This window comes from Podarcis bocagei, assembly GCF_964188305.1.
Source record: "Podarcis bocagei genome assembly, chromosome: 5".
NCBI lineage: Eukaryota > Metazoa > Chordata > Lepidosauria > Squamata > Lacertidae > Podarcis > Podarcis bocagei.
The window spans coordinates 6,147,547-6,174,142 of NC_138129.1; the positions used below are offsets into that span (position 1 = coordinate 6,147,547).

Below are 26,596 nucleotides of genomic sequence, written 5' to 3' on the forward strand. Positions count from 1 at the left end.
TATGTAACCTGAGGTACCACTGTAGATGGTTCACCTCCCATCCTCAGTTAATCCCTAGGACAATCCTGTGAGGTGGGTTAAGAGGCTGTGACGGACACCAAGGTCACTCAGTGAGCTTCATGACTCAAGTGGGGAGTCATGCAATCTCCTGGGTCCTAGTCTGGTGCTCTAACCACTATACCACACTGTTTGCCTAGAGTAATTTGGCCATGGGGCAGCTCTATAAATTAAGTAGGTAAATAAATACAGAGGATGCAAAATGCCACTTTCGAGAAGGATCTGAAATATTTTCCTGGAAGCTTGAATTTCTTTTATTCTAGATTGTTTCATTTGATGCTTTGACGTGCTATAAACCGCATTGAGATTTTATCTTTAAAATATGAAGTGGTTATAGAAATGACATGAATAATAATAATAATAATAATAATAATAATAATAATAATAATAATAATACAGTGGTACCTCGGGTTACAGACACTTCAGGTTACAGACGCTTCAGGTTACAGACTCCGCTAACCCAGAAGTAGTACCTCAGGTTAAGAACTTTACCTCAGGATGAGAACAGAAATCGGACAGTGGCAGCAGGAGGCCCCATTAGCTAAAGTGGTACCTCAGGTTAAGAACAGTTTCAGGTTAAGAACAGGCCTCCAGAACGAATTAAGTTCTTAACCCGAGGTGCCACTGTAACTCTACGATTCTATGATTCTATCCTAGTTTCTAACACTGCTTCCCTCCCCTATGGTCCCTGCATTCAAATCGTTGTCTAAGTGGCTTCTCTTTGCTACGATATGGAGGATTCCCAACGCTTCCTTCCTAACTTATCACCCTCTGGCACCCGCATTCGTGCTGCTGAGCACCGCTGGGCCCAAGAGTGGTGCATAAATAATCAATAAGAGGTAGCTTATAATAAAATCTCTGCAACACTCTTCACTCTCCCCAGGGTGTCTCTCTGTCCAGCACACAGAGAACGGCTCCTTTAGCTCTGGAGAGCAGATAACAGAAATATTGGGTGTGGAAACACAACCGTATTTAGGGAGCAGGCTTTGAGCATGAAATATCAAGATACAATTTCTTAGCTCCTGGTCATCTAGCGGAAGTAACTTAAGGAACAACGGGTGTTGTGCAGGAGGGGGAACAATAGGATCCTGAACTTTATCTTCTTTGTGGCGGGGAGAAAAAAGGAGGATACGCATTTCTGGAACTCAGAAGTCAGCCCCCCTGTTTGAAACTTAATTGCGCACTGATAACTGGTGGGTGTGAACAAGCGCTCACTGTTTGGCACACCCCAAAGCAGAACTTATCAGCACAACCGCAACTCTTTGCAAAGCCGCAGCTGGGCATCCCAAAAACAGAAGCTGCAATTTTGTACAAGTTCCCACGTTACATGATGTCAACATTCAGAGCCTTTGCCTCTGGCGCTGCCTACCCCTGGGATTTGCCCTTAGGGCTGAAATAGTTTCCCACACCCTGGTCTAGAGAGCCCCTCATTCTGGCATTCCCCACCCCCAGGCTAAATTTTCCCCCTTCTCCACACACATAAAGGCCTGCACATGGAATGCAAACAGCCGAAAAAATGAACCCCCTACATCCTAGTAATGCAAGGCAGGGGAAAGCCCAGGGCTTCTTTTTTCTGCAGAAGGTTTTCCCGTTCCTTAACTTCACCAGTCAGCGATACTGAGGATCGGGTGGCTTTGCAAACTGCAAATACAGCGTTGTGCAATCCTAGCAGTCTCCGGGTTATTAGCTTCACTTGGGGGAAGACAAAGTAAAATAAACATGCTGTCATTTTCTGATGCAACCGTCTGCGTTTGAACCGGGGGGAAGAGGAGCAAAATGGCAGGGAAGTCACTGCTGTGCGATTGCACCAGCAGAGCCATATATTCTACCTTAGATCAAAATCTATAAATTATCTTTGTTGGGTTTCCGTATTCCTATCTGTATCTATCTTCCCCCCCCCCGATGATTGTGGGGGGTTTCCTCCCCCCCCCCCCGCTTGCATCCACAAGCAGAACCAGGACTAAGTTCATAGTGAAGTTACAGCTTACGTGTCTTGTTAGTTCTCATGCAATTTTTGTTTAATTGAAAAACCTCCGCTGCTGGTGGGGTTGGGTGGACAAAGGCACTCGATTCCTGCAATGCAGAGGGTTGCAGTAGATGATCTTCAGGTGTCCCTTCCAATTCTACAATTCCATGATTCCCCAGTGAATCACTACTACTGCCAGCAGTTCAGCCTCCCTCCTGCTTCAGCATGTCTGCCTGCGCATTACACGCAAGTAATGCACAGACAGAAATTATTGTGTGGAGTGGGGGTACATTTGCAATTCATTTCAGATGCTTCAACCTGCTTTGCAAACAGCTTTTGAGCTTTGTTCAAATACAGACAAAATTAATTCGTTCCGGGAGTTTTGTCGTCTTGCGATTTTTTCCGTCTTGCGAAGCACGGTGTCGGGAAAGTTTTGGAAAAGCTTCAAAAATCACCAAAGTCTTTAAAAACCTCAAAAAAGGCTACCACACCGCGTTCTATGAGTTGCTCCTCGAAGTCAAGTCACAACTGTATTAACGGTGTTAAGAAAAAGGAAACAAACTTGCAAGACGTTTCCGTCTTGCAAAGCAAGCCCATAGGGAAAATCGTCTTGCGAAGCAACTCAAAAAACAAAAAACCCTTTCGTCTAGCGAGTTTTTTGTCTTGCGAGGCATTCGTCTTGTGAGGTACCACTGTACAGGCAGTATTAAAAAAAACAACTTTCCACATAGCGTTTAAAAATAGGACGAGCCCTTTTGTGATCACTGTCTAGCAACCACGTCAACCGGCAACGTCAAAAGTCTGAAAAGTGAGAAATTCATTGTGGATTTCAGGAAAGGGGGAAGAGTCAAGGCGTTGTGGGGCAATTACTATTGTGTTTTCCAGCCCTCCAGATCAATGGGGAAAATGTTGAAAATAAAGTTTTTGTCTGTTCCAGCAAAGCTAACAACTGGACACCATAGCCTGTTGCCTTCATGATTTCTTATGGCAGCTTGAAGACTGATATACCGTATTTTTCGCACTATAGGACGCACTTTTTCCCCTCCAAAAATGAAGGGGAAATGTGTGTGCGTCCTATGGTGCGAATGCAGGCTTTTGCTGAAGCCTGGAGAGCGAGAGGGGTCCGTGCGCACCGACCCCTCTCGCTCTCCAGGCTTCAGGAAGCTATCCCAAGTCTTGCAAGCCCGGCGGGATGTCCCGCGGGCTCGCAAGGCTTGCGGGCAGCAGCCTGCACCCAAAAGCTGGGGACAGCGGGGAGGCGCAGAGCCGCCACCCCGCTATTCCCCGACCTGATCTGGAGGCTGGCGGGGGGAGAAGCAAGCCTGCTTCTCCCCCCCACCATCCCCACAACCTCCAGATCAGGTCGTGGAAAAGCGGGATGGCGGCGCTCCGCTATCCCGCTTTTCCCCGACCTGATCGGGAGGCTGGCGGGGGGAGAAGCAAGCCTGCTTCTCCCCCCCACCAGCCCCACAACCTCCAGATCAGGTCGTGGAAAAGCGGGATGGCGGCGCTCCGCTATCCCGCTTTTCCCCGACCTGATCGGGAGGCTGGGGGAGGGAGAAGCAAGCCTGCTTCTCCCCCCCACCAGCCCCACAACCTCCAGATCAGGTCGGGGGAAAGCGGGATGGCGGCGCTCCGCTATCCCGCTTTTCCCCGACCTGATCGGGAGGCTGGGGGAGGGAGAAGCAAGCCTGCTTCTCCCCCCCACCAGCCCCACAACCTCCAGATCAGGTCGGGGGAAAGCGGGATGGCGGCGCTCCGCTATCCCGCTTTTCCCCGACCTGATCGGGAGGCTGGGGGAGGGAGAAGCAAGCCTGCTTCTCCCCCCCACCAGCCCCACAACCTCCAGATCAGGTCGGGGGAAAGCGGGATGGCGGCGCTCCGCTATCCCGCTTTTCCCCGACCTGATCGGGAGGCTGGGGGAGGGAGAAGCAAGCCTGCTTCTCCCCCCCACCAGCCCCACAACCTCCAGATCAGGTCGGGGGAAAGCGGGATGGCGGCGCTCCGCTATCCCGCTTTTCCCCGACCTGATCGGGAGGCTGGGGGAGGGAGAAGCAAGCCTGCTTCTCCCCCCCCACATCCCCACAACCTCCAGATCAGGTCGGGGGAAAGCGGGATGGCGGCGCTCCGCTATCCCGCTTTTCCCCGACCTGATCGGGAGGCTGGGGGAGGGAGAAGCAAGCCTGCTTCTCCCCCCCACCAGCCCCACAACCTCCAGATCAGGTCGTGGAAAAGCGGGATGGCGGCGCTCCGCTATCCCGCTTTTCCCCGACCTGATCGGGAGGCTGGGGGAGGGAGAAGCAAGCCTGCTTCTCCCCCCCCCACATCCCCACAACCTCCAGATCAGGTCGGGGGAAAGCGGGATGGCGGCGCTCCGCTATCCCGCTTTTCCCCGACCTGATCGGGAGGCTGGGGGAGGGAGAAGCAAGCCTGCTTCTCCCCCCCCACCATCCCCACAACCTCCAGATCAGGTCGGGGGAAAGCGGGATGGCGGCGCTCCGCTATCCCGCTTTTCCCCGACCTGATCGGGAGGCTGGGGGAGGGAGAAGCAAGCCTGCTTCTCCCCCCCCACCATCCCCACGACCTCCCGGCTTCAGGAGAGCCCCACCGCCAGCCCCACAAGCTCGGGGGACAGCGGGAGAGGCGCAGCGTGCCATCCCGCTGTCTCCCGACATGGTTTGGAGGTTGGCGGAAGGCTTCCTCCTCCCCCAGCCCCGCAAGTTCCCAGAGCGATGCCAAAGCATGGCTCTGGGTCCCGTTCTGGGGGAGGGGGAAGCTCGGGCTTCCCCGCCCCAGCCCCGCGCCTGGGGGGGGGATAATTTTTTTTTGCCTTTATTTCCCCCCCCCAATCTAGGTGCGTCCTATGGACCGGTGCGTCCAATAGTCCGAAAAATACGGTAATTATTGTGGCATCTGGGTCTGTGGACTAAAAAGCCCACTTTGCCAGATGAAAGGAGAGAGAGACAGGGTGGCTTTGCAGCTGGCACGCTGGTCTAGACTTGGGAAGACCCCAATTCGAATTCCCACCTTCCTGCAAAGCTCCTTAGAAACAGCCTAACCTACCTCTCAGGGCTGTTTCTAAGGACAAAATGCAGAGGGGAGTGAAGAGGATGACCCAAAGTCACAAAGCTGAGTGACCTACCGCACAGGGATGGTGTGAAGATAAAACAGACAAGGGAAGAACCATGAATGCTACCCTAAAATCCTTGAAAGAAAGGGAGATTGCAAATATATTCATATTATTTTGGGGGGAGCATGTTTTTACACAATTTTGTGAGAGGCAGTGTTGTGTAGTGGTTAGGGCAGTGCTTTCCAAACTTGGTTCTCCAGCTGTTTTTTTTGGACTACAACTCCCATCATCCCTGACCACTGGCCCTGGTAGATAGGGATGATGGGAGTTGTAGTCCCAAAACAGCGGGAGATCCCAATTTGGAAAGGGCTGGGTTAGAGTGCCAGGACTATGACCTGAGAGACCAGGGTTCAAATCTGCACTCAGCCATGCAGCTCGCTGGGCAACCTTGGGCCTGTCACTCACTCGCCACCTAACCTACCTCCCAGGGCTGTTGTGAGGATAAATGGGGAGGAGGAGGAGGATTACGTAAGCCACTTTGTGCTCCCTTAAAGGTGGGGTGGAAAGGTAACAAAACCACAAACCAAAAAATAAGCTCAGGCAGCAGTTGGGTGAGTGGGGAATACATGAAAATCCTTCCTGCCGCAATGTGCAAGCTTTCGGCTGCCACAGAAGTCCTTGTTGTTGCTGCTGCTGCAGCAGCCCAGCCAGACTCTGCTACGTCACCCTGTTGTTGTTCAGCCTTCGGAATAAACACTGAGCCTTGGGAGGAAGGACAGCCCTGAACAGATGCGGGCAAGTCTTGCCTGGCAACCTGAGCCACCTGGAAACCTGGAGGCAGTTCCAGAGGCGGAGAAAAGCAAAAACAAACCCACAGATTGGGGGAGGAGTGACCTTGGAAGGCTCACAATAGATGGGGCTGGAGCGATTTCCTCAGATGCATGCAGAGAAGACCAAAGTCTGGCAAAGTCCACAGGGGCAGAAGCACACCTGGCAGGTTTGCAGGATCCCCGCCCCCCAAACTGCTATGGACTGTGCCCTCCCGATGTCTGGGCCATGCCCTGGGGGGACGACGACTGGGGGGGTTGTGTTCCAAAACATCTGGAGGGTGCCAGCTTGGGGGAGGCTGCAGGGCGCAGGAACATATCTACCTGAATAGAGACCAGTATACATCTTTTCTATTAAAAAAATATTTTAAGGACGGCAAAAGGTCAAGGGAGGAGAGAGGCTGTGCTGAGAAACACCTCTCGCTCTGCGGAAAGATGAGAGAGATGCCGTCTCGGGGAGTTCCGCCGGCTGATCTAATCACCTGTACGGAGACTAACACAGAGACGCGCCGGCAGCTCCGCGCGTTCCTCCGCGCGCCCCGAGGGCGCACCAGCCTCCCTTCCTCCGTGCCATCCTAGGGATTGGATCGGCGCAAGCAAACCCGCTTTGCCGGATCGCGCCTGGCGCTCTCAACTCTCCCTTCCTTTGTCTCTCCTTTTCTCTTCTCTCTTTTGTGGAGAGGCAGGGAAGGGAAGCAGAGACGCGGCGGATCCCAGACCTGGGGAGGATGGGGGTGGCGTGGGGATGGAGAGCGCATCCCGGCACCAGGCTAGAAGCGCACCGTCCATTCCCACGTTAATGCCTTCTCTCTCTCTGCGTCCGCAGCAAGCCCGTCCCAGCCTGCGCTCGCCACGTGGGGAGTCCCGACTCTCCCCCTCCCCATCCCCGCAACAAAAGCTCCCCGATCCGCAACTCCGAGCAGCCAGCAGCCTCGCGATCCCCCTTCCAAGCCCCCGGGGGAGGGTTGGATTCAGACGATCGGGTTGGATTCAGACACGGGTCGTGCCGCCACTCCGGTTCCCACGCGAGATCCAACCTCCCTAGGAGCAGGAGGGTGGCGGGGAGAGATGGGGGCGGCCGAGATCATGCCCCCCCCCCTGGAAACGCCGGCGGAGGAAGCGCCCGTTCAACCTGCCCCGCGCCGAGCCTTACCGTGGGAACGCGTCCGAATCGCGATGCGCGTCCGATGCCCGCGACCAGCCTTGGGATGAAGTTGAGGGCGGACGGAAAGATGCGCCGGTGGAGGGGGAGGCAGCCGGAGAGTTATTTAAAGCCCGGCCACGGTTTCGTTTTCTGGGGCCTCGCCGCCGCCAAACCTATGGCAGCGCTTCTCGGAAATTACATCAGGCGGTGCTCCAGCCCCGGGGCGGGGCAGCCCGGCAAGCCGCGCCCGCCCCGCTCGGCCCCGACGGCGCATCCAGACCCGCGCAGCCGGCTGCCTCTGCGCGCGCCTCCGCCTTTCTGGAGCAAGTCGGGGCATTGCGCGGACGCGATGGGTTCCCGGCGCCAGGATGACCCGGGAGGCCTTGCGTCGTGCTTCGGCGCGGGGCCCTTGCCTCTCCATCCTATGTCTTTTTTTAAATGGATAAAATAAAAAAATTCCTTCCAGTAGCACCTTAAAGACCAACTAAGTTAGTTCTTGGTATGAGCTTTCGTGTGCATGCACACTTCTTCAGATAGATAGATAGATACATAGCAAACTTGCAGTGCAATAATAATAAGTTAATAATAATAAGTTGCAGGTCGAAAGCTCATACTGTACCAATAACAAACTTACTTGGTCTCTAAGGTGCTGCTGGGAGGAATTTTTTTTTACAGTGGTACCTCGGGTTACATACACTTCAGGTTACAGACTCCCCTAACCCAGAAATAGTGCTTCAGGTTAAGAACTTTGCTTCAGGATGAGAACAGAAATCGTGCTCCAGCGGCACAACAACAGTGGGAGGCCACATTAGCTAAAGTGGTGCTTCAGGTTAAGAACAGTTTCAGGTTAAGAACGGACCTCCGGAACGAATTAAGTACTTAACCCACTGTATTTTGTTTCTTTTTTTATATAATAATATTTATTAGTTTTCCAACAAATTGAACACAACGCTACAAAAAACCAAAAAAGAAAAAGCATACAATAATACAATACAATACAAAAAAACCCTGCAAAACGCTAACATACAACTAACAAAACAACAAAAACCATTTAAAACACAGTCCAATTTCAATATCTTATCTTTCTTTCACTAATTTCCACGACCTCCTCACACCTCCCTTTTTGTATTCCACTTCTATTAATTATTTCAGCAATTCCTTTCCATCTTCCTCTGTTTTCTTTCCTATAATTGTCTTAACACATTCTAACCTTATTTTTCCCTTTAATTGTTTCAAAGTACAGTTTCCCAACTGTATTTTGTTTCAACTACGGCAGACCAACATGGCTAGCTGTAACTAGGTCTCTCCTGGGTCTTTGCTCCAGTATATGGTGGGCTGGTGGGGGAAAGTGATCAGCATTCAAATCAAACAAGGAATAAGCAAAATGACCACATGATATGTTCACAGTGGCCATAAGAGCCAACTCCTAGGAGCTGAGGTCCGTTCGCCCCCCAATAAAATATTTGGCCCCCAAAGTTGATGGGCATTGCCATTCAAATAGCGTGTGCTCATTGCATCTTGTGATCAATTGTGGGGGGGGGCAATATTTTATTCAGGTTGGCTCCCCACGTTGGGGAAAAGATTCCAGCAATACAGGGGTTCAGTGGCGTAGCGTGGGTTGTCAGCACCCGGGGCAAGGCAAGTAATTTGCGCACCCTAACCTGTGGATTTGCGCCTCCTAACCCTAACCCCCAGATGTTGCGCCCGGTGCGGCCGCCCCCCCTGCACCCCCCACGCTACGCCACTGCAGGGGTTGGACTAGATGACTCAAGAGATTCCCTTCCAACTCTTCTTGTTGTTTACTCGTGTCTGCCTCTCCGTGACCCCCTGGACCAGAGCACACCAGGCACTCCTGTCTTCCACTGCTTCCCGCAGTTTGGTCAAACTCATGCTGGTAGCTTCAAGAACACTATCCAGCCATCTCGTCCTCTGTCTTCCCCTTCTCTTTGTGCCCTCCATCTTTCCCAACATCAGGGTCTTTTCCAGGGAGTCTTCTCATGAGGTGGCCAAAGTATTGGTGCCTCAGCTTCAGGATCTGTCCTTCCAGCGAGCACTCAGGGCTGATTTCCTTCAGAATGGAGAGGTTGGATCTTCTTGCAGTCCATGGGACTCTCAAGAGTCTCCTCCAGCACCATAACTCAAAAGCATCAAATCTTTGGCGATCAGCCTTCTTTATGGTCCAGCTCTCACTTCCATACATCACTACTGGGAAAACCATAGTTTAACTATATGGACTTTTGTTGGCAAGGTGATATCTCTGCTTTTTAAGATGCTGAGGAAAGGCATAAGCAGGGGCAAAAGCCAGTGTGGGATAGTGCTTAGAATGTTGGACTAGGGCCTGGAAGAAAGTGACCCATAGCGAACTATAAGTGGGTTTTCTGCTATTTTCCACATTAGAATGGAGGTCAATAGTAAGAGTGATAGGCAGACCCCATTAATTCTGCTTTTGTTCCCACTCCAAGGTCTCTCCCTACTGAGGTCTGCAAGGACAACACAGTCTCTCAAGGGTATTAAATACCTCCAAGGAAGGATGGCCCATGTTCAAAACAGTGGTACCTCTGGATGCGAACGGGATCCATTCCGGAGCCCTGTTCGCATCCTGAGTAGAACGTAACACGCGACTGTGCGTCTGCGCATGCGCAGGTCACGATTCACCACTTCTGCGCGTGCACATGACGTCATTTTGAGCATCTGCGCATGTGCAAGCGGTGAAACCCGAAAGTAACGTGTTCCATTACTTCCGGGTCGCTGCGGAGTGTATCCTGAAAACGTTCAACCTGAAGCATATTTAACCCAAGGTATGACTGTACCACAATGGGGAATAGCTCAGAATAATATGTGCATCTATCAGGGCAACAAGAATGGCTTAGCTTAGTGAAAAGTCCTTTTGCTTGAGAGAATTGGCAAGATAATTATAATCAAGGTTATATACACACACACACAACATATGTGGAACAGCAATCACGCAAGGCGTAGGAGAGGAAGGGTGAGCCTATGACACAGTGTAGCACCCTGCTTGTGGTTAACGCTTAGCTGGAATGAAATATTCAACGCAGCAATAGAGAAATTAAAATAATTATTTATTTGTCAGACAAATAAATGAGAGGCACAGTGGTATATGGTTACCAAGCTCTGGCCTGGCTCCTGCCATTATGGCCAGCCCTTATATTCCCTTAATCCAGCCCCCTTTGCTCCTCCTGTGGCTGCCTCTGTCCAATCAGCCTGGTTGAATTTCCTATTGGCTGATTGCTATATCCAATCCTAAAAGATACACCCACATCCTCCTGTCCTTATATGGAACACAAACAGCTATATATTGTTACATCTATAAATGACAAATAAGTAGTAATATATCTTACATGTGTCTCAACAAGGAATCTTAATTACCAGCTCACCTCTTGCCCTCCCTGCCCTATTGCCTTTTAAAACAAATGGTTAATCTTAAATTTTTATCTTAAACATATGTCAAGGATCTTGAGTTTCACATCAACATTGAAAGATATCCTTCATTTGAAGGTTTCTAAACAAATGTTCTGACAGCTAATATATCTGGACAGCATTTGATGGCGTCTTCTTGTCTGGCAAGAGGCTGAGCTCAATGGCCCCTGTAGTCTATTCCAACTCTAGGACTCTATGATTCTATGAAATAAGAATCTAACATCTAAATTTGTTACTTTCTAAATCCTTTGCATAGTTACATTTAAGCCAATATATTTAAGCTAATATATTTCATACATTATCATAGGTAACCTTTTAAAAGGAATAAGGCCTTTTTAAAGTAGAGAGAGAAAGAGAAAAAAAGAAGAACTCAGTTTAAAACAGTTTCAGAAGAAGGCTCTTCAGTTTACATTCCCCCCCTTCAGCCTCCTTTCCAGCCTCAAAATAAAATAGGAAGAAGCTTCTTTTTCCCCAGCCAAGCCAGTTGCCTTTTCTCTCAGTTTAAGAAAGAAACAGTTTTAAAAAGACTTCCCAGCTAGATGCTTTAAAAAGCCTCTGGCCTTAGAAAATACAGCTCAAGGTTTTAAGAGAGGCCCATGGTATCATTTTACTATTTGCCCATTCCTAATTATTTATCTCTGCCTTTGTTATCTTCTGTAACATGTAGGGTCAATGTCCTGCTCTTAGTCTGTATTTTCAGCTTTTACGACTTTGAGAATTGTTTTCTGCTATCAATCAAGGGGCCCCTTGTCTTAGGAGAATGGCCAAGGTTTTCTCTGCCTGGCATGAAACATTTGAAAATTAAGCCCTCTTTAATATACAAGTCCTGATCAAACATTAATAAAATGCAGGCTTATGCCTGATGCCTCATTCCCCCCTTTCAAGCTCAAGGACCTTCATCCCAAGTGTCCTTGATAGCTTGACCTTCATCATGTTCCTGAGGTAAAGCTCTGTATAGGGCCATGATATGAGGTAGAGTTTCATTTGAAACCATCTTGCTAATTGTACTTCTAAAACATGAAATGATACATGGCATCATACATAAGACCATTACCACTACTGTCAAGAAAAACAAGCAAGACAATAGTATCCCTTTGAGTCCTGTGACATTAGGTAACCAATTGGTGAGCCATCCCATATCCCATCCTTCCCATGTTTGTACTGGGACATGTGCTATATTCTCCATCTTTGTGGCCAACACATGGATTGCCTCACCATTATCTGAAATGTTAAAGCAACAGGCATTCCCTGTCAAGTTCAAGACTCCACATAGGCCTCCCTGCTTGGCAAGTACATAATCCATTCCCATTTTCAGCTGCAAAATGGCGGCTCTACTTTCATCCAACTGTTGTGCAATAAGTCTCAAACTCTTGGCCGTTGCATTGGTTACAAGTTCCACTACTGCTTGCAATCGAATTATTCTGTTTAGATTATAAATAGGATCCCGTGCCCCTTGTATGAGCTCACCAGGATTCCAGGAGGCAGGATCATAATAGGCTATAATGCGCTCTGGTGGCCAATCATCAGTACCGCTCCAACTTTGGGTACTTCCTCCTGCTATATGAGAAATATCAGCGTTTCTTCGTGTACGCTTGGGCAAATTAGTGGGCATAATCCACATTGGTGGCAATACCCATCCCAGGAAACAAGTCCCACTCCATTTGGAGGGGAGTTTCTTGTATGCCCATTCTCCACATATCCACCACAACCATCGGGTCTGAGGTCTTTGGTACGTGGAGTACAGAAGGCGAAATAGCAAAAGAGGTAGAGAGTTCACAGTGCAGTATGTTAGATTGCCTTTTTCTGTCACAGTTATGTTCCATACCACTTTCCATGCATGAATAAAAGGAGGTGCACAGGGCAAGGCATCCCGAGTTCGATAGGTAGTATCGTGTGCCCAGGTATTCTTAATATTATCCCAAGTATAGTGACAATGAGAAGAGCCTATCATGGTAGAATCAGCTGCATTTGATGATCTATGTACACAGAATTCCCCTTGTACAGGTATAACTCGTAATGGTTTAGTTGAGTTCCATCCGGGGAAATTCTGTACTTCTGTTTGGTGTGGTATTTCGCTTACCATACCAATGGCATCTAATGGTATCGGTAATAAGGGCATACCTCCCTCTGAATCATCTGGCCCGAGAGAGCAAACAAGGCAATTGGTCCTATTTGCAACATTGGCTACCATTTCAGCTAAACCTACCCACATATTGTGGTCATGGTGGAATCCATATTTAGTCAATTTGGCCAGATTTAAGGACCCTTCCCCTTCCCAAGGGATCAGGATTAATAGAATCATGTTGATGTCTAGCATATGCATTCCTCCCACAAAAGATTACCTTATAGTGATAGCAAATAAATATTAGTCCCAATATAATTCCCCCAGTGACAGAAATGGGGAACCACCAAGACCAAAACATATATCCCGAGGATCCCCAATGAGTAATATCTCTGATAATTGTTCCACAAGGAGGTGGGCAGTCAATTAATTGTGGGGCAGTCAATCAATTGTATAAGAGAATCTTTCCTTTCACAATCGCTGGTTCAGATGCTCCTCAAGCTTCAGGCGTGCGCAGGTCAGCCAGCTTCCAGGTTGTGGCTGCAGCAGGCCGGTCGTCAAATGTTGCCCGTGACCTAGCCCGTTCCCGGTAGGGCTAGATACAGGGGTTTTTGGAGAGAGTCAGTTTAAGAGGATTAGAGGGGTCACCTTTGCACGTCCAACTGCCTTCGGACTTCTTCAAACGGGAGTGATGAATCCAGGGGGTCACCTCAGCTACCTTCACCGCTGTTGGAGTAGAGAGCAAGACGGTGTAAGGTCCACGCCACTTAGGTGCAAGTGGATCACGTTTCCACTCTTTCACCCATACGCTATCGCCAGCCTGGAACTGATGAATCGGCTCGGCAATGCTGCACGGCGTGCGCTCGAGGGCCCACCTGTTAAGAGAAACAAAAACACGGGAGAGAGATTGCACTTGTCCCTGTGTCACATGGTCTCCTATTTGTTTAAGATCAGCTGAAATATCCTGAACAAAGGAGGGTGGTCTCCCATACAGGAGCTCAAAAGGTGACAACTTAAGTCTTTTTGTGGGTGCACACCGAACACGAAACAGTGTTATGGGTAACACATCTACCCATCCCAATCCCGTTTCCTGGGTTAATTTTGCCAATTGGGTTTTCAGAGTCCGATTCATTCTTTCAGTTTTCCCTGAACTCTGAGGCCTATAGGCTGCATGCAGTCTCCATTTCACTTGTAGGACTCGACATACTTCTTGTACTACTTGATCAATGAACGCTGGCCCATTGTCACTTCCAATGCATCTAGGTAATCCAAACCTCGGGATCAATTCAGTGAGGAGTCTCTTAGTTACCTCTCGTGCCTTTTCAGTTCGGGTGGGAAAAGCTTCAACCCATCCGGTAAGAGTATCTACAAACACAAGGAGATACTTGAATCCCTTAGAAGGGACCAGCTCTGTGAAGTCCACAATTAGGCTTTCCATGGGGACATATCCCACATGTTGGATTCCAGGAGGTTGTACCGGTCCCTGCCTGGGATTGTTTTTAGCACAAAGAACACATTTCTGTGAAATGCAAGTTGCTAATTGTGATAGGTTAATAATATACAACTTCCGACTGAGACTCTCTCTGGTTGCAGTACCGCCAAGGTGAGTAGATTCATGATAATTTCTTACAATTGTGCCTGCTAGATGATGAGGTACATAAATCCTATTGTCTGGCAGGATCATCCAACCGTCCTTCACAACTGCTCCTTCCTGTTCAGCCCACTTCCTCTCCTCTGGGGTATAGTGAGGTTTAACTTCTTCTGGAACTACCTCTGGTATGAGGGCTGCTATAAATCCTCCCACAGGCTTTTGGGCTGCCTCTCGAGCTGCTTTGTCAGCAGCATGATTTCCTCTGGTTATTGGATCCCTTCCTCGTCCATGACCTTTGCAGTGCATTACAGCAATCTGTTCTGGAGCCCATACTGCTTCTAACAGGATTTCTACTTCAGGTCCATATTTCAAGGCTTTCCCGTGGGCTCCTATTAGACCTCTTTCTTTCCATAGAGCACCATGTGCATGCAGGGTTAAGAAGGCATATTTAGAATCAGTATAGATGTTTGCCTTACATCCGGCTGCCAATTGCAGAGCTCTAGTTAAACCTATAAGTTCAGCTTTTTGTGCTGAGGTGCCAGCAGGCAAAGCTTCAGCTTCCACAACTTCCTCATTGGTGACCACAGCATATCCTGCTCGTCTGGCACCTTCATGCAGGTAACTGCTACCATCAGTATAATATACAACATCTGGATTTTTCAATGGTTCATCTTTCAGATCGGGTCTACTGGAATAAACTTCATCCATTATTTGGAGACAATCATGTGATTCTTCATCATCTACCTCTGGTAGGGGCAGCAAAGTCGCTGGATTGAGCATATTCACTACTCGTAGATGAATCCTGGGATTTTCACACAATAGGCCTTGGTACCTAGCCATCCTTGGGTTCGTTAGCCAATAACTACCCTTATATTCCATGAGTGTCAGAACAGCATGAGGTACATTCACATACATCGTCTGGCCGAAGGTAAATTTATCAGCTTCTTTGACAAGGCTTGCAGTGGCCGCTACTGCCCTTAGGCATGGAGGCCATCCTTTTGCTACTGAGTCCAATTGTTTTGACAAATAAGCTACTGGACGGTTCCAACTTCCTAATCTCTGGGTCAGGACTGCCGCTGCAATCCCATTCTGTTCATGTACATACAGCTGAAAGGGTTTTTCCGAATTAGGCAGTCCAAGGGCTGGGGCCTCCATAAGTCGTTGTTTGATAACTAAAAAGGCTTGTTGCTGCTCAGGTCCCCATACGAATGGGTCCTTTTCTGCACCTCGAGTGCTTTCATGTAAGGGTTTGGCCAGACTGCTGAAATCAGGTATCCATAGTCTACAAAACCCTGCTGTTCCCAGGAATCCTCTGAGTTGTTTCCTTGTGGTAGGTTCCTTGATAAGGCAAATAGCTTCTTTCCTCTCTGGCCTCAATGCTCGTTGTTGGTGTGAGATGTCAAAGCCCAAATATTTGACCTTTTCTAAACATATCTGTGCCTTTTTCTGGGAAACTCGGTAGCCAGCTTCCCAGAGCAAGTGGAGCAGTTCCTCTGTACCTTCTTTACAGGTATCAAAATCCTTTGCTGCTAGTATAAGGTCATCTACATATTGCAGAACCACCTTTTCTCCAGGTATTGAGGGGTAACTTGTTAGATCCTTCGCCAAGGCAGTGCCAAATAAAGTTGGGGAATTTTTGAATCCCTGGGGCAATCTCGTCCAGGTTAGCTGGCCTTTTGTTCCTGTTAAAGGGTCTTCCCACTGGAAGGCAAATATAGGTTGGCTCTGTGGTGCCAGCCGGCAACAGAAGAATGCATCTTTCAAGTCCAATACAGTAAAAAATGTTGCTTCTGGTGGGATCAAACTCAGCAGGGTGTATGGGTTTGGTACATTTGGGTGCAAGGTCTCGATAGCCTGGTTTACGAGCCTCAAGTCCTGCACTGGCCTGTATTCATCTGTTCCAGGTTTTCGAACAGGCAAAAGGGGTGTGTTCCATTCTGATTGGCAGGGCTTAAGCAGACCATATTTTAATAGGCGGTCCAAATGTTTCTGGATGCCCTCTGCTGCTCGCCGGGGTAAAGGATATTGCTTTACAGATACAGGGGTAGCCATAGGTTTTAAGGTTACTACAATTGGAGCTATATTCTTGGCCATTCCTGGTGGGCTATTTTCGGCCCATACTCCTGGTGGCACCTGTAGAGTTCGGAGGAGCTTGTTTAACTCTGTATCCAATGTGGGTTGGACTTGCAGGGCTGACATTAGGCGCCATGATTGTTCCTTAGGTACTGAGAGGGAAATTATTCCTGCTGCCTTTGATGGCAATTTCATTTCTGGACCTCGAGGAGTGAAGGTGATTTGGGCCTGCAATTTGGACAGCATATCTCTACCTAAGAGAGGTATTGGACACTCAGGTATATACAAAAACTGATGGGTTAAACGATGTCCCCCAATCTGGCATTCCAAAGGTTGGAGGAAAGACCTCTTAGCTGACTGACCAGTGGCACTTTTAATGACTACACTTTTGGATGCCTTTTTCTGCAATAGTTCTGGGAGTACTGAGTATTCAGCCCCAGTATCAATCATAAAGTCTATTAAATGGCTTCCTAATTGGATCGTGACCGTGGGCTCCTGGAAGCCTAACTTTATGGAGTCCGGTCTTTCCTAGTCTTGGGTAAAATCCTCCTCTGCCAGTCCAATGACATTGTCCCTACTCCGTCCTTGTCCAGGTCTCTGATATCTTCCATCTCGGATCATTCCCCGTCCCCGTCCCTGGTTTCTTGGGCCGGAGCCTGGGCCTGGGCCTGGGCCTGGGCGTACTTCTTCCAACCTCAGGGGTTCAGGACATTCCCGCTTCCAATGACCCTCCTTCTTGCAATTCGCACATTGATTCCTTCCCAGTGGCGGATTCCTTCCCCGCCCTCTTCCTCCATTTAAGGGGCGGTAGTCTTGCTTCACTGCTGTGGCTAGCATTACCATCTTTTCCTTCTGCCACTTCTTCTTCTCTTGTTTCTCAGCCTCATCCCTATTCCGATAAACTCGGCGTGCAATGGCCATAATTTGGCTCATCAGCATCCCTTCCCATCCTTCGGATTTCTGAATTTTCTTACGAATGTCAGAAGCGCACTGGGCCACAAATGTAGCAGTAATCATTCTGCTGTTTTCAGGGGCTTCAGGGTCAAAAGGAGTCCATATACGATAGGCTTCTTGCAGCCTCTCTAAAAAGTCTCCTGGACTCTCATTTGGTTTCTGTTCTACTTCTGAGACTTTAGACATATTAGTGGGCTTCTGGCATGCCCTGCGGATACCTTGCACAAGCGTCTGGCGGTAGGTGGTAAGTCTGGCCAGGTGAATTACATTGTTTGGATCCCAATTAGGATCTTCCAAGGGAAAGTTGTCTTGGAGATGACGGTCAATATTAAAAATATTTCCCACTCTGGCCTGCTCACGCAAATATATCTGTGCCTTTTCAATTATGTCTCTCCTTTCCTCAGTGGTGAACAGAGTATTCAGGAGCTGGCGGCAATCTGTCCAAGTAGGACTATGAGTATTTATTATTGAAGTCACCAAGTCCATCATAGCCTGAGGTTTTTCTGCAAAAGATGGGGTGTGTGTTTTCCAATTCATCAGATCTGTAGTCGTGAATGGAATATATTGCAGGGTCGAAGTTCGAGGTGGCCTTGGTCCAGGTAGCCTGTTAACCAGCACAGGCTCCTCAAGTGCATCAAATACTCTTCTGAGAGGGGCTACTACGTGATCTTTCTCTTCGCCTTGCTCTAGGGGCCTCAAATCATAGGGGATGGTATTTGTCCCAAGGCGTTCTTTTAGCAGCTTTATACGCCTGGCTGTATTGCTTGCTGACCGATTAAGGTCTCCCTGTAACTTCTGTAATAATTCTCTAGGACTTGGATGTACAGGGGTTTGGGGTAGGCAATCAGTTGTTTCACTAAAAGAGACTGTAGATGGAGTTCTACTGGGACTCACAGATGGAATAACCACTTCTGCTTGGGCTTTATTATAGGCCTCCAATGCCTCCTGAAGATATTTATCATAATCTATCAAGGAATCAAGTTCTGTGACTCCAGCCCCATTATTCATTCCACTTTCTTGCCTTGGGGTTACAACTGGTGGAGTGTTTGGATTTGGCTCCCTTCGATGTGGAGCATAAGGTGGAGGTGGAAGCAGCTCTTCCTCTGGTCCCTCAAAAATGGGTTTGAGTTTATTTGGCAAGATTCCTTTCCTAGCTTCGGCTTTTACAGCCAATAATTTGCATCGTTGGACTTTGCATTCCCTTATCCATGGAGGATTTTTATTTAATGTGCTCAGCCAGGAATCTATATATGAAAATTGTTCTGGGCACCCTCCAATTTCTTTGGCGATGTTAGACCAAAGTTTGCTTACTAAATTTATATCAAAGGTTCCTTGAGATGGCCATTCAGTATTTTGCTTCGGCCACTCTAATTCACATAACGTTCTCAGGCGCTCTGGCGTCATTTTGACTCCATATGCCCCTGAGAAGGCTTTCTTAAAATTATTTAACATACATTCAAGAGGTGTATTTTCCCCTTTTGAACCCCCAACTCCCATTGTATGGCCCTGTGAAGTATCCACTCAGTCACTCACACACACGCTTCGTGGGTTTCCTTGCCTGGTGAAGTCGCCTTACCAGGAACCGAAGTACTGCCCACTCCACACTCAGGTCAGCTACAGATTGCTCTGTACTTTCTCACACATACAATGCGCTAGATACTTCACCACACACTACCTCCCATTCTTCCCTTTTCCCCCACCAGATCACCATCTGATGTATCCAACCACCTAGCGTACTCAGTTCCCACTTACTGAGACGCAGAAGTTTGATCAAGACTTCTCTTCCTCCCAATTAATTGGAGGGCCAAAAATCCCTTTGTGCACTTACCCCTGGTTGGTTCCGTTTCCCCCCGGTCCGTCGCCGCCAGTGAGCAGGGTATCAGACAGACGAGACTTCTGCGTTCCCCCTGGAAAAATTTACCAGTGCGCGCTTGGGTAAGCAGTTTAAAGATCCTCTCTCTTGTACCCTGCTCAGTAGAGCGAAGGGGCTGCGTTCCAGCAGACCACTTATCCGAGTCACAGGAGCACCATAAAATGTAGCACCCTGCTTGTGGTTAACGCTTAGCTGGAATGAAATATTCAACGCAGCAATAGAGAAATTAAAATAATTATTTATTTGTCAGACAAATAAATGAGAGGCACAGTGGTATATGGTTACCAAGCTCTGGCCTGGCTCCTGCCATTATGGCCAGCCCTTATATTCCCTTAATCCAGCCCCCTTTGCTCCTCCTGTGGCTGCCTCTGTCCAATCAGCCTGGTTGGATTTCCTATTGGCTGATTGCTATATCCAATCCTAAAAGATACACCCACATCCTCCTGTCCTTATATGGAACACAAACAGCTATATATTGTTACATCTATAAATGACAAATAAGTAGTAATATATCTTACATGTGTCTCAACAAGGAATCTTAATTACCAGCTCACCTCTTGCCCTCCCTGCCCTATTGCCTTTTAAAACAAATGGTTAATCTTAAATTTTTATCTTAAACATATGTCAAGGATCTTGAGTTTCACATCAACATTGAAAGATATCCTTCATTTGAAGGTTTCTAAACAAATGTTCTGACAGCTAATATATCTGGACAGCATTTGATGGCGTCTTCTTGTCTGGCAAGAGGCTGAGCTCAATGGCCCCTGTAGTCTATTCCAACTCTAGGACTCTATGATTCTATGAAATAAGAATCTAACATCTAAATTTGTTACTTTCTAAATCCTTTGCATAGTTACATTTAAGCCAATATATTTAAGCTAATATATTTCATACATTATCATAGGTAACCTTTTAAAAGGAATAAGGCCTTTTTAAAGTAGAGAGAGAAAGAGAAAAAAAGAAGAACTCAGTTTAAAACAGTTTCAGAAGAAGGCTCTTCAGTTTACATTCCCCCCCCTTCAGCCTCCTTTCCAGCCTCAAAATAAAATAGGAAGAAGCTTCTTTTTCCCCAGCCAAGCCAGTTGCCTTTTCTCTCAGTTTAAGAAAGAAACAGTTTTAAAAAGACTTCCCAGCTAGATGCTTTAAAAAGCCTCTGGCCTTAGAAAATACAGCTCAAGGTTTTAAGAGAGGCCCATGGTATCATTTTACTATTTGCCCATTCCTAATTATTTATCTCTGCCTTTGTTATCTTCTGTAACATGTAGGGTCAATGTCCTGCTCTTAGTCTGTATTTTCAGCTTTTACGACTTTGAGAATTGTTTTCTGCTATCAATCAAGGGGCCCCTTGTCTTAGGAGAATGGCCAAGGTTTTCTCTGCCTGGCATGAAACATTTGAAAATTAAGCCCTCTTTAATATACAAGTCCTGATCAAACATTAATAAAATGCAGGCTTATGCCTGATGCCTCATTAGGAGACAAAGTGGGTTTTTCTGAAGGGAAGCCCCCTCACCTGTTCTCTGAGCTGACATTGCAGGCTAGGCCTCAGTCATGCATGGCTGGCATAATAAACTCAGCGGAAAGCTGAGTTTCAAGAAGACCAGAATGCTTGTCTAGTAACAGGTTCAAAATACTGCAACCACTCTCAAAGATAGGAAACCAAAAACTGTATGTAAAGCGCAGCCACACACAGTTAAAAATAGGAAGAGGGAGCAAGACGTGAAACCTACGATTAGTAGGAAATCACCTCCAGCAAGTTGAAATGTGTGGGTCAGGTGGGCAGCAACAGCAGCAAGGAAAGGAGGGGGAAAGGAGCCCTGAGAAGGACTTTGCGAAGGAAGCAGCAACAGGCAGAGAGGCCTGGAAGGGACGGCAGCAAGGATCTCTGCTTCACTGGGCAGGTACCCAGAGAGGCAGGAAGACGATGAAGGCAAAGCAGGAGAAATAATGGAGTCAGGACCCTCAATAGCTGGATAGCTGATAATGCCAAGGTTTCAAGTTTGATCCCCGTGTGGGACAGCTGTGTATTCCTGAATTGCAGGCAGGGGTGGACTGGATGATCCTCAGGGTCCCTTCACTCTGTGATTCGATGATTCTAATTCTGTTCTCAAACTTCAGGCAGCAAAGTGGTTCTCAGCAAGGAATGCTTCAGCCGAGCAAATGGTATCGCAGTCAGAACGGGGATGGGCTTCAAAGAACAGAAGCATTGTATTGTATAAATATAAGTTTGTAGGGAGGTAAAAAGAAATATGTAACTGTGCGGTATAAAGTAATAGATGGACAAAGTACAGTGAGATTAATTGGAAGTCAGTTTTAAATTTCTTTTCTATAAATTTTATAATTGTGTTCAATACCAGGAGTATATATGATGATAATTATATTAATCTTTTTATATCTTATAGTGTGGTGGTTTGTTTGATTCTTCTGTTATTTGTTTGTTTGATTGTATGTTCGTTTACTTGTATGTACGTCTGTTTTTCATAAATGTATTTATTTTAAATTAATAAATATATATTAAAAAAGAATAGAAGCATTGGTACCCATTCCCACCCCACTTCACCATTCCCCCCCCCTTTTCTTCCTAGCCTAACATTGTATGCAACACTAATGTCTTGCAACAAATGAAACTGATCTGTAGAAAACGCAGCTTGAAAAGAGAGACAACACATGTATTTTTTTAAACTAAGAAATCTTTAATAATTTTTTTTAAAATCCATGCACTTCCTTTAGGCTAGCATCCTTTGGCAGGGTGGAGAGCCCCTCCCCTCCCCTTGGTTGGGCTACTCCTTTGTTTCTTTATGGAGATGAGTGGTCTTAACAATCTTTTCCCCAGTGTGATTGAATTTTGGCTCTAGGTTAATGGGCCCATCACTGGGAGGGGCACCCTATTGTTATGTTGGCTTGATGGGATTACCTTTGAACCAAGGTGACCTTGAATGACTACATCAACTTCCATTTAACTATATCTATCTCTCTTGGGAATTGTTTCCTCCCTGCTTTGACTGTAGGTTGGAAGCCAAACCAAAGCCCTTTAAACTACGTAGTATCTGGGTGGAGTTTCCCCCCAGGCTCTTGTAGCCAGCAACCAGCCAATAATTTGCATCGCAGCAAATAAATAAATAAAAAGGGGAGGGAATAAAAAGCATGCTGTTTTTAAAAGCTAGTTTGCCTTGCTTTGCTTCAGAGGAAGAAATGTGGTGGGGGCAGAGCACCTTGTGATGGTCAGCTGCTTATTGATAGGGTGGGGGTACAACCAGGGCTACCGCATGTGAGGATCAAGAAGGTGATCCTGCAGAAATAAACTGTTGCCTTTACAAGGAAAAAAGGAGGAGAGATAAGCAATTGCAAGAGAAACACCACCCAAAAGAGGTTTGGGAGTTGCATCTACTGAAGGCACCCACACCTAGTTGGATGTGAGAATTTTTATTCCTTTATTTTTACGCTTGAACATCAAAACCGCCAAGTACTTTACATAAAAGATAAAATGCACATTAAATTATCCTGCTCAGTAATTTGGGGCTGTGATCCTCACTGACTTGGGACTGAGCCCCCTTCAATTCTACAGGACTTCTGAGTAGACACAATCAGAATTAAAATGTGAAATCATCTGAAGGGTGGCAATACAAGAAGAGTTCTTTTCTGCAATGACTCCCCGTTTGTGGAATTCTCTCCTTCATTACATATTTTCAGTTACATTACATATCCTCCTCTATAACCAGGCCTTTGGCTAATTAAACAATCGATGGCCTTTTAAATTGGGGGTGGAGTTGTTATTTGTTATGTATTTTTGTGTTTTTATACTGTAAACCGCCCTGCGATCTAAATTTAATAATGATGTATTTACTTCATTCCGATCTTTGGTTGCATTACTTTGCTTTACTCCGATTTTATAATTTCCGTAAACCACATAGGGATTCTTGCTGAAACTGTTAAGCACAATTAAAATTCTGAATTAATGACCGAAATATAACATGAACAATGTTCAAGTCATTGTACCTAGTATAAAATCCCCCCAAATAGCTCACAGTCCGCATTAGATGAAAGAAAAGTGGGGGGGAGAGGGGGTTTGCAAATGAATAATAGAATTGTAGAAATCTTTTGCCTAATGAGGGGCTCGAACCCCTGACCTTGCGGTTAAGAGCCTCCAGTTCTACTGACTGAGCTACCTCTTGGATTGTCATTCTAAATCTGATCAAAATATTTGCATGGATCTGAGTGGTCACTTGGGTCCTGGATGCTGAGATGCAGTTGCTGTTATTTATTCCGGTTCATGGAATAAAATACAGGATAAAAACAAGTAAATGGTTAAAACGAAACAGCAAAACAATACCCCTTCCCTTTCCACACATTTAAAAGACTGTAGAATATTAGTCACCAAGTCATTATTGACACATCCAAACTGTTTTGATCCATTCCCTTTCTTCCTCCAGGGCTGGGTTCTATTTTCCCTTTCCATTTAGCAAGGCAAGCCTCCACAGCCCTAGTCCATTTCGCTTTGTAATTGTCCTGAACTTTCCTTTCTCCCAGGCATTCTCAAACCGTTGCAAGGAATTTCCCGCAGAGGAAAATGTCGGGAGTCTGATGCAAGAAACCTTGAAAGTGAACTGAAGACTCTCAGAAGAAAAGCAAACACAACCCAGTCGTGCAACCTGCAAATTTATTTTATGCCCATTTCACTTATCTTTTCCTGCTGCGGATTTAGCTAGTGTCCTCTGGTAGTACTGCTAAACTGCTCATTTATAGACATTTGCATTCTGCTTTTCCTCCAAACTAGGGCTCCAGGCAGTGAACATCATTCTTCCTTTCCCCTTCTATCCTGAAAAGGGCTGTGTACACACACTCACTGATGTTTTGGGAAGCAGGGAGCCCATATGGCCAATGCTAGCTGCCCTCTATATTTATCCTGTTTTTTCTTATACGTGCCACATTTCAGTGTGTTTACTCCAAAACGAGCTTTGATCTGAATTCAGAAAAACGAATCAGCACGTTAAGCCTATACTGTACTGTACAGGTGACACGGTGTCTCTTGAGTAGCTGGTTAGGAGAGAGACCGCCTACTGAGGTGGCTAATATTTAGAGCCCATTTTTCAGTGCATGGCGAAAGGTCTGGAGACTGATGGCGTAGTAGCAGAAGGAAACAGATGTTCAACCTGTTACGTTACCTGGGCGTAAGCCCCGTTGGATTCAGTGGGATTGGAGTTTGCAAAAAGAACAGATACACAAAATGTCCACGACTCACTCCTCCCCTGGAGGAATGGGAAGGGAGGTGAATAAGTTTTTCTGTGGATCCTTTCTCAGGTATGATCTTAACAGAGGAACCCAGGTGAAAACGGCACCTTTGATAAAGCTCAAGGGGCACTCTGTACATGTTCAAAGCAACTCAAGATTCCTGCATCGCAAATCTACAATTCTATGAACTCTGCATCAATGGTTATTCCTGGCTGAGTCTTGGCATTTAAGAGAGATTTTGGAGGAACCCCAGCTCTCAAGCGAAGCTTCATCCTTATCCCCCCTTTTTTATCTTGCCTCCTCCTCCAGGTGTACTGAGAAAGCCCCCCTGGAAAGCCCCTGCCAGGTGATACTGGTCTGGAGAGATGGACAGAGTTTCACCCGGTAATTATCTGGCACCCTGCAGTGTTTTTGCAATAACGAGCCCGTCCTTCTGAGTGGGATTGCAGCTCCTAAAGGGAGGGAGCCAGGATCGATGTGCAGAGAGCAAAGGGCACTAGGAATTTAAGCCAGACGTAGCTGTAAAGCAGTTAAGTTTCGGTTTCCATTTCCCCTTTGTGGTTCTGCCTGTCACGGGTTTCCAGTGACGTCTCTCCGCCTTGCAGCTCCGAGTAATGACACAGGCTCCTTGCTTTAGCTTGCCTGCCTGTCTGTTGCAACCAATTGCGAGAGAGAGAGAGAGAGAGAGAGAGAGAGAGAGAGAGAGAGAGAGAGAAACAAGCTGTACGGTATACTGTTATTTCGGGTGACTTCCTGCTTACCATAGTTTCAGAGCGATTAAAGAAATACATGCCAAAAACAGAGGATTTGGGTGAAAGATGCTGGCTTTTTGTAGAGCAGGGGTCTTCAACTTTTCAAACCCAAGACCTGCTTCTTATAACCCATTTCGAGACCCCTTTCTTAATCTTCATTTATTTATTCATTGAATTTATATACCGTCCTATACCTGGGGGTCTCAGGGCGGTTCACAGAATAAAATCAAGATATAAAACCACAAAATACATAATAAAAATAAAAACAACAACCCAATGCCCCCCCCAACACATGTTAATCATGTGTTTATATATTTCTGGTGTATTTTTAATTTTGCCATATATTTGCATGCTGGTAGTGCTCCTGTTGTGTGACCCACCTCGGATCAGGTCACGATCCACCAGCTGAAGACCAGTGTTTCTGGCAGAGCTCCTGCAGGACAGATAGAAAGCCAAAAGGCAAAGCTTCCCCAACCTGTACGTAAGGAGAAATTGCACCTGTTGGATTTCAAGAGCGATGCCTTGTGAAAAACGACCACCACTCATCCTTTTTCTTCTTCTTTCTTTTCATTTCTGCATGGTAAGGCACAACTCAGCTCATAATTTCTGTAGAAGGAAGCTGATGGACAGCTGAGGCAGAAAGCAATGCCTTTGCACCCCATCTTTCCTCCAATGACCCCCAAGGAGGAGTACATCATGGGTGTACTCAATCAATAAAAATACATAGCAAACTGATGTCCTGTCCCCCTCCCCAACAAAAGGCCTGCCCCCACCCACAAAAATCCTGGCTACGCCCATGGAGCGCATTGTTTCCCCGCTTCTGTATTATCCTCACAACAACCCTGTGAAGTAGGTCAGCTTGGGAGATGGTGACTGGCCCAGGTTACCCGGTGAGAGTCATGGTGGGGTTGCATTGCAGGCTGAGTGAGAAGCTGAAATCAGATCTCATTTCACAAGCAACACAATGAACGCATCTTAATTCTGAAAGTGTATTACATTTCTGTGCTTTATTTCCTCCCAAGAAGTTCACGGGCCAATTCACTGGCTCTCTTCAGAGCGCAGCTCCATTAAGCTCATCTGAAATATACTTGGAATCGAGTGTGGATTTCATGCTCTTTATTCAGCTCATAGTAGTGAGGAATGCCAGTTCCCCCAAAGTGTCTGCTTTATATACATTATTTAAACAATGGGCCCCACGTGATTGGCTAATTCCAGGGTTCTCCTGTAGGCCAATCAGGTTGCTGATTCACTTCCACCTGCAGCCAGATTGGGTGGCTCCTGCGGACCAATCAGACTGCTGTATTTTGGTTCCTATTGTTCTAGGACCAATCAGACTGCTGTATTTTGGTTCCTATTGTTCTAGGACCAATCAGACTGCTGCATTTTAGATCCTATTCAACTCAGTACATAACATCATCCATCCATAAGCCAACAGCAGCCATTCCATCAGGCTGCAGTAGAGAGAAGAAAGAAGCAGGGCCACTCCATCGCCCAGCAACTTTCGGCTCGCCCTCTCCTTGGGCTGTTTCCAGCCTTGCTGGTTGTGCTAAGAACTAGCAGCCG

The 26,596-nt window shown here is 46.9% G+C and overlaps 1 protein-coding gene across 1 annotated transcript in view; it reads right to left on the minus strand.

Moving 5' to 3' along the window:
• HELZ2 (helicase with zinc finger 2) overlaps window positions 1-7,250 on the minus strand; it is a 52,863-nt gene extending 45,613 nt beyond the window's left edge. Inside the window, exon 1 of the mRNA XM_081195935.1 lies at window positions 7,074-7,250. The gene's annotated coding sequence lies outside the window, so the exon portion shown is untranslated. The remainder of the gene's footprint in view (window positions 1-7,073) is intronic.
• Between the last annotated feature and the right edge of the window lie 19,346 nt (window positions 7,251-26,596).